Source organism: Ixodes scapularis, unplaced genomic scaffold (assembly GCF_016920785.2).
Source record: "Ixodes scapularis isolate PalLabHiFi unplaced genomic scaffold, ASM1692078v2 PGA_scaffold6__148_contigs__length_123643588, whole genome shotgun sequence".
Taxonomy (NCBI): domain Eukaryota; kingdom Metazoa; phylum Arthropoda; class Arachnida; order Ixodida; family Ixodidae; genus Ixodes; species Ixodes scapularis.
Window position 1 is genome coordinate 32,716,467 of NW_024609881.1, and position 7,672 is coordinate 32,724,138.

The 7,672-nt window shown below is 50.6% G+C and overlaps 1 long non-coding RNA gene across 2 annotated transcripts; it reads right to left on the minus strand.

Moving 5' to 3' along the window:
- Positions 1-1,002: 1,002 nt before the first annotated feature.
- On the minus strand, positions 1,003-7,035 carry LOC120840063. 2 transcript variants are annotated; one of them, XR_005715456.3, is made up of 5 exons: positions 6,809-7,035; positions 6,535-6,748; positions 5,992-6,329; positions 2,061-2,191; positions 1,003-1,224 (listed from the first exon to the last, which is right to left on the minus strand). It is a non-coding gene; the product is annotated as an uncharacterized LOC120840063 (long non-coding RNA). The 2 variants fall into 2 exon arrangements; XR_006078478.1 differs by having other exon boundaries at positions 1,759-2,191.
- Between the last annotated feature and the right edge of the window lie 637 nt (positions 7,036-7,672).

Below are 7,672 nucleotides of genomic sequence, written 5' to 3' on the forward strand. Positions count from 1 at the left end.
AATTTTCACACAGCAACGTAGCAAAGGGCGCAAGTTTATGCTTGAACGTTCTCGTACAGCGAGCTTCGTCATGTATTGTGTTAGCCCAATTGCAAATAGCGATTGGCGAAGCAAAAGTGTTATAAAATGAGTGCTAGTCTCGGTGGATGTTTTCGAGGTGGCAAACAAATGCACGCAGCGAGCTGGCACGGCATTCGGTGTACGTCGCTCTACGTTCACTTCAGTTCGCCGTTGGAATGTTCTCGCTCAAAACCCGTGCCACCAAAATAAATTGTTTCATTATTCGCCGTGTCAGATTTGTGGCGACAAGAAAAGGGCATGCAGCAATCCACAACGACATAATGGCAATGTGGAGACGATAGCAGACGACAAATTCACAACCCGGTGAAACCAAAACTACTTATTGACAGTCTCCTGCACCCAAATTGGGTTGTGTGTATGTTTATACAGCCTAGAACTTGGTCTGCCTCACAGGGGCGACGAGTCTCCCAGCTGTAGATGAGAAATTTAGCCAGTGCCGTACAACTGCTAGCCTGGGGTCTTTAACGTGCACCACGCAGTAGTGATAAACGACCGCACGCCGGTACGATGCTCATCCAGATCGAAACGGGTAGGGGTGGGGCTCGAACCCAGGATCCCTGGGTTCTGCAGCGCGAGCTTTCGCTCCACGTGCTCCGAGCTGGTGTGCGCTAGACCACTCGGCCACCGATCCCCCTTCTCCTGCGCCCAGAGTGCACCTGAACCGCTAGGGGCACTGCTATTTTACTTATTGCCCATTGGCTCCAATAGCTCATAGCATCCGCTGCAGTCAGTTGTAAGGTGAAACGGAGTATGGAAATATTTGCACAGAAGCGCCGCGAAGATGGCACCCAACAAAACCCCGAGTGTTCTTGGTGAGAAGTTATGCGAATCGATTACAACTTTGAAGTGGGCAATAGTAAGTTGTCACTTGGCTCTCACGGCTAACAATACATTTGTGTGAAGACCGACCATTGGACGATGCAATGTTTACTTTTGTGGTGAGAAAAACATGGTTCTATACCCAGTATAAGAAAAACACTTTTATTCAGTCGCACAATCAGGGCACGGGAACCCGGAAAATGTGTCGCTGGCGGTCAGTTCCCCATTGTTTTCACCATACAGGCAAGTGGTCGCCTGTTGCTCTGCCCCAGTCGCAGTCACAACCATAGCATCCACTGCCTATAGGCAGCGTACCAGAAGCACCTGAAACAATATCCATTGACTGAATGTAAGAAAAAAAACACCACTTTAATTAACCACATAAACTGAAGCAATGACCACACTGATCATATCAGATGTAAGGAGCAATACTCTACTCTCAAGTGTACACGTCTTGTGTTCGTTTCCCTGGAAAACCAATAATATATTATGCTGCTTTTATGTTCCCTTTCGCTGTGCATGTGATGCATCTGCCAACGAACAGCTAGTTTGCACAACAGACTATAAACGCTGCAAAGAAGTGAGCTTGTACTGTATGTGAAGCACAGCACAAATGTCGAGACAACCTTGCTTCGGAAATATGATCCACCATGAGCTCTGTAAGAAAGCGGAATCTGGTATGGACGGCAAGAAGGCGATCCCAGATTTTTTGCGAAAGAAGCTTCTGTGAAGGAAACAATTCAACCAATTTCGTGAAGTGATCAGTCACGACAGTAAGATATTGATTACTGTACGGATTATGAGGGAACAATCCCATTACAAGTCGCAGGAAACAATCTGCCAAGCAGAGTGGCTTACGATTGGTTGCATAAATCCTGGTAGGAGACCTTCGCGTGACTTTGACTTCTGACATCCTGGACAAGTGTGGGCATACTTCAGTATATCCTGCCCGATTCCTGATCAAGTCTCGACATGACGTAACTTATTGCAAGTAATACTGTTGCTGCTGTGACCTGATGAGGCTGAATCATGGAAGTGACTGATGAGCAGCGTTCGGAGTTTCACAATCCTGAAAGGCGAGCCATGGGCGGCATCGTCTGCTTGAAAAATGTAGCTGAGAAAAAGTCCATTCTCTCTCAGCAAATATGAGTCGTACCTACCGTTGCTCTCGGTGCGGCCTACCCTTTGTTTTGCAAGTTTCTCACACACCTGTAGATGGAGCTCCCCAACATCAGTCGGCCACAATGCCAGTTATTCGCACCAATGCATCTTCGTCCTGAGTGGGAAGGACCTGCAAAGGACCATACGAGAACACATCTGCCGCAACAAAACTCCCTCCTTGTATGTAGTGGCTTAGTGGTATGCCTGCAATGTCGGAGCTCATTGTGCAAGACGTCCGACTGGATTCCACAAATTATTCGGCCAGGAGAACACTTGATTGGTCTGGATTTGAAAGTATGTGCCATTAAAATACATGTTAAATGTTTTAGGGCAAAAATAATGGCCAGACACCCCTTTTCTATTGCATAAAAGTAGTGTTTGGCCGCTGTCGGCATGCGGCTGGTGAAGGTAACTGGCCGAAGAACACCGTTGTGTTCCTGAAGCAGGACTGCACCAAGGCCATGAGTCGCTAGCAGCAGTTTGATCAACAAACGGGTTAAAGAGACCCGGAAACTAACGAAGCAAAGTCAATGATTGCCTTCGAGAGCCAAGGGAAAGTGTCTTGTTGCTTTTGTCTCCAATGCCAATTTTCTCTTTTGCACAAAAGCAAATGCAAAGGGTTAGCTATCCTGGCGCAGTGTGGGACGAGTTGGCAATAACATCCAATCAATTCTAGAAGGCATTGCAAGTTGTTGACGTCTTGCGGCTGCGGGCCATCGGTTATTGTGCACATCATGTCCCGATTGGGGTGAAAAACTCAAGTTAACAGCAAAGCCAAGAAGGTTCATTTTCTTTTCAGGGTGAACTGTCAAGTTGGCATATTGCATTTGCTCGCGGGCAATCATAAAATGTTCGAGGTATTTCTTGAAAGATTGGGGAAAATGACGCCATTCATGTACGCCATCACAAACTTGCTCTTTGTATCATCGACACCAATGTCCATTCGATGTTGAAAGGTATCCGGCAAATTTGAAAGGCTCGAACACTCCGCTGTGACAGGTGAAAGCGGTTGTGGAAACCTCCTCTGGGTCTATCTAGATTATCCTAGACTGCAGTCAAGCGTTGTGAACACTTTCGTGTTGTTGATCGCGTACATGATCAAGTCAATCAAGGGAAACTGGTATGAATCTCTCTTCGTTACAGCGTTGGTGCTGTGATGGGAGAGGCCCAATGACTCTGGGAGTTGCAAACAGCTCCGGTGTCGATCCACTCCTGTAGCGCTACATTCAGGAGAGCTCGTACATGGACAATGAGGGGCTTTGGGTTGCACCGTAGTTGGTCGAGCTTCGCCAGTCTCGATTCGATGCAGCAGCACATCAGTCTTTCCCGGAACTTCCGTGTAGTACTTTGGTGGAAATGGCTGCAAGATGCTCTCTAGCTATTGCTTTTGTTTCCTGGATGCTGGACGCACCTGCAGGGCGTCTTAGACACCGGCAGGAAAGGCTGCAGCAAGCCTTGTTGTACAGAGAGCCGGGAGAGTTGCGCCGGTAATGCAATCCTCTCGCCTCGTGAAGGGGGTCACATCCAGCTGGATGTCCATCCGGCCAATAGCCGCCAACATCAAAGTCGAGCAAACGTTTTTCGCCTGCAATAAAATCTCCACCAAAAGGTAATTGGCACGCTCAATCCTGGCAGATAAAGAAAAGGCTAGCGTGCCTCTTCGTCGAATAGAATGCCGAGCCTTGCAGCGCACTGCAGAAGTGTATTTCAGGAACAAAGCGGTTCTTTTTTTTGTTTTGCACAGCTCAAAAAAGTCTCCAATAAACAAACTTTCTGCTGCGTTATCAAGAAGGGTGGCAAAGGGAACAGCAAGTAGAAAAAGTGTCATGTGAGGCTCGATGTACTGATCTGTAGGTCGTATGCGACACAGATGAGAGAAGTGCTGGCGACTCGCTCATCCCGAGGCTGGAACTCGCTGCCGCCAGCTTGGGCCGGCGGCAGCGAGATCTCCAAGTTCAGCGTCGCGGGCCCTGTTGGTTTCCCTAGTTCCTCTGGCCTTGGCACCACCAGTGCAGGCATTGGCTGCGAGAATGGCCACGCTGTCCGTAGTTGTAGCAGGAACTGGGCTGCCAACGGTCTTCTGCCGCTCTATTTCCCATGTTACCCCAGTCTCTCCAACACTGGCCGCTGCCTCTCAACTCCACTAGTTCATTCCCTCATTGCCAGCCACCTCTCGGCCCAAGCTTGGGCATTTGTTGGCCGTTCAACGATCTCGAACGCGGTTAGGCAGCCGGCCTTCGCCGTGGGGAAACTGCAGCCAGCCGCTTGAGAAGGTCTGCAGCATCTGCGGCAAAATTTCGCTCTGGTGCGGGCCCTCGGGGGGAGGGGGAGCAACTCCAGCTGCCTGGCGCTTCCCTGGATTAGGAATTTAGACTCTTGACGACCCAGCTTGTTGTAAAAACATTGGACCTCCCGACGACAGTCAAGGGGGTTCAGGGCGAGGGGCAAGTAGGCGAGGTTGGCACAGACCCTTCTAGGAAGGTGTCGAGTCGTAGTTGCTCGTTCTCGGTTGACGCATGTGGGGGGTACCCACGCACAGGACGGCTCAGAGGCTTCTGCAGCTGGGGGCAGGAGGCCTGTAGTCCACGCAAGCCGCGATGGTTTCCTACATGAGGTCTTCAATGGTGTCGTAGTTGGACCCATGAAGGCACATGTTGTAACAGGGGTGGCTAACGAACAATGCGAGTAACCCTCTGCGACTCGAAAGCAGCTTGCACTGCTCGGTTGAGCAGTTCCTGCATGACCCGAATATGCTCCACAAGGCCTTCTTCTGGGTCCTGTGTACGACACTCGATTTCCCACCGGACTCCGGACTTGTACCCCAGCGCCAGGAACTCCTCTCGGAAGCTGCGGCGGAACGCCTCAAAAGATGGAAATAGAATGACTAATACCCGTGCCACACGGGCAACTCGAATGCCATTTACAGCGAATGACATTCGTGTGATTGATGAATCGGCTCGCAATGTCGCGGGTGGAATGCCCCACGCTCGGAGTGCCGCATGCTGATTGGCCGATCGTTCAAATGTCATTCGTTGTAAATGGCATTCGAGTTGCCCGTGTGGCACGGGTATAAGGCCATACGCACAACATTGTGCACCTTGACCGGAAGTGGCTATACGCACGACGCAGAGAGCTCACGCTGGACAAAGCGTGTATCACTGGGAGCTCGTTCACCCCCCGCCTGTGTTCACGTCGCTTCACTGCGACAGTATGCGGCTGCTAATTACAAAAATACCGTATTTACTCGAGTAATAGCCGCACTGTTTATGAAGAAAACCTGAGGGTTCGCTTTTCCGCGGAGCAGGCAGATTGCCAATCACCGCGATTGACGGCATGATTCCAGCTGTTTACAGGACAGAGATAATGTTTTCGTGCAAAGGTACCTGTGACGATTGCACTTGTATGGAGAATCATGTTCTTTATCTGGTTATTCGCTATGTTACTTATGCGCAACGCAATGATTGGCTGTATATGTGTTTTGTGGAAAAGTAGACGGGAGGTCCTTGTTCATATATAGTGCGGCTATTACTCGAGTGAATACAGTATTAGCCAAATGGCCAACCCCCCTCCTGCCCCCCCCCCCCCCCCTTTGCGGCATCCAGCCGACAACCAAAGCTCTGCTGTTCCCCATGCACCTCCGGAAAGACCATACCATTTAGTTGAGCGAAGTTTCGTCGAAAACATTAATTCTTTTTCACTGTTAATCATAAAAATGTAAATATTGCTAAATGCCTCAACAAAACCATGTTTGAGAAAAAAAGAAAAAAAGGGGTCTGCTGCGTACGAGGCAGACGCGTTACCCCTATGCTACTTTACAGCTTCGGGAATTTTGTTTTGACAGTTAGTTTTATACGAGAACCAAAACGTTTCGCGTCGTGCGTATAGCCCTTTTCGGTCGAGGTGCAGTCAATTAGAATCTGCTACACCCACCATCGTCTCGCACTCGCCGGCAAGGCAAGTGGGAAGATCCGCTTCAGCACGTAGGCATCCGAGGCGCTACGCGTCCGAGGCGCTCGACGCTCTTGCGTAGACGCCCAGCACCACCACGAAGTCGGCGACGAACTTGCGGTCGTCGAGTTCCTCTGGCTCGCGCTGCCGCTGGCCGCCGGTCCCGCCCGTGACGGCTGCTAAATGCTCCATCACCAACTCGAGGGCGGTAGACATACGGTCACTGCAGGGTCATTGAGGGCCAGGATCTCAATCGACGACGGACCGAAGCCCAACTCCGACTCCGTGTCGCTGGAGGAGTCCTCATCCTCGGCTCGCAGCTTGGGAGGCATGGGCAAGAAAACGAAAACGCACGGCAAACAAGTAAAAAAACAATAAATATACACGTGAAGCGAACATTAAGAAAAGCAATTGATCGCTATTGAAAGGTATCCCGTGCGGACGTGCGGCAAGAAAAACGGGCGCCGATGATTGGAACGGTGTCGACGCCGATCGCAAGTTTCACGATCGGTAAGTCGTACTCACTTGTTCCTTGTCGCCCCGCATTTTCTTCTGCCCATAGTGGCGTCTATTGTGTAAAGCGAGTCATAGCACACCCGGCTGAGGCACAGCGAGTCGAAATCCAAGTGGCTCGTCACGCAGCGCGCCGGCCCTGCTGCTTGCGTACGGCGGCAGGGTACACCCGGCGGCAGACAACCTGACGACGATCTCCATCGGCATGCAGCAACCGCATTGGCACCTTAAAACAGAAAACCGGCATCAATTATACATCCGAGTTTTACAATAAAAAGCGTATCACCTATCAATCCGTGTTGGGAGCGGCGGAGTTCCGTCGCCGAGTGCGTTCTTCTCTTTTGAGTCCGGAGTCCGGTGTCGATGCCGAAGACGCTTCGCTGGCTTCGCAGCGCCGTGGAATGCCGTCGTCTACGTTTGCGGCGCGTTCGAGACGTCGGCGTCGCGCGTAGAAGCGGCGTCGCACGGGATGAACCTGATATCTGCCGTCTGCCGAAGAATTTCCATACGACCGACACCACCGACACCACATTCGATAAACGTTTTCAAATGAGTCCGTCCAATACGCGCACGTTCGAAAAAATCAGTCCGCCGAATACGCGCACATTTCAAAATCAGTCCGCCGAATACGGGCGCATTTCAAAATCAGTCCGCCGGGACTCGCGATTGGCTGGCGCACGCCCTCCCCTGCTGCCTTCCCGTCCGACAGCGCCCCTGACGGCGTGCGCCTAGGCGCAGAACACCGATCTTTGATTGGATTTTTAATAGGGAAATCGGCCGCCCTGGAATGTAATTTTAGGATTTTTAGGATGCTTAGAGCCCGTGGATTGCGTTATGACAATAAAAAGACGATTTCAGAATCCACTTGCGTGCCCCTTTAAAATGCCGTTCAATGAGGATGCACATGAAGGCCTCTTGTCTACACGACCTTCGGGTGGAAAAAACTGTTCAAAAATGTAATGGTGCACACATATTTAATTTTTGGTGGCCACATTCCAGCATTTCTCCCTTAAGTAGCCTCTATGAAACGCAGTTTAACAATTGCAGAAACTTTACGCAGGCTACTAAAGCTGACTTGCAAAACGTGCAACTGGCTGCGTCACCTTGACACAATTCTATCGAAGCGTTCAGTTTAAGGGTGCCCCTTACA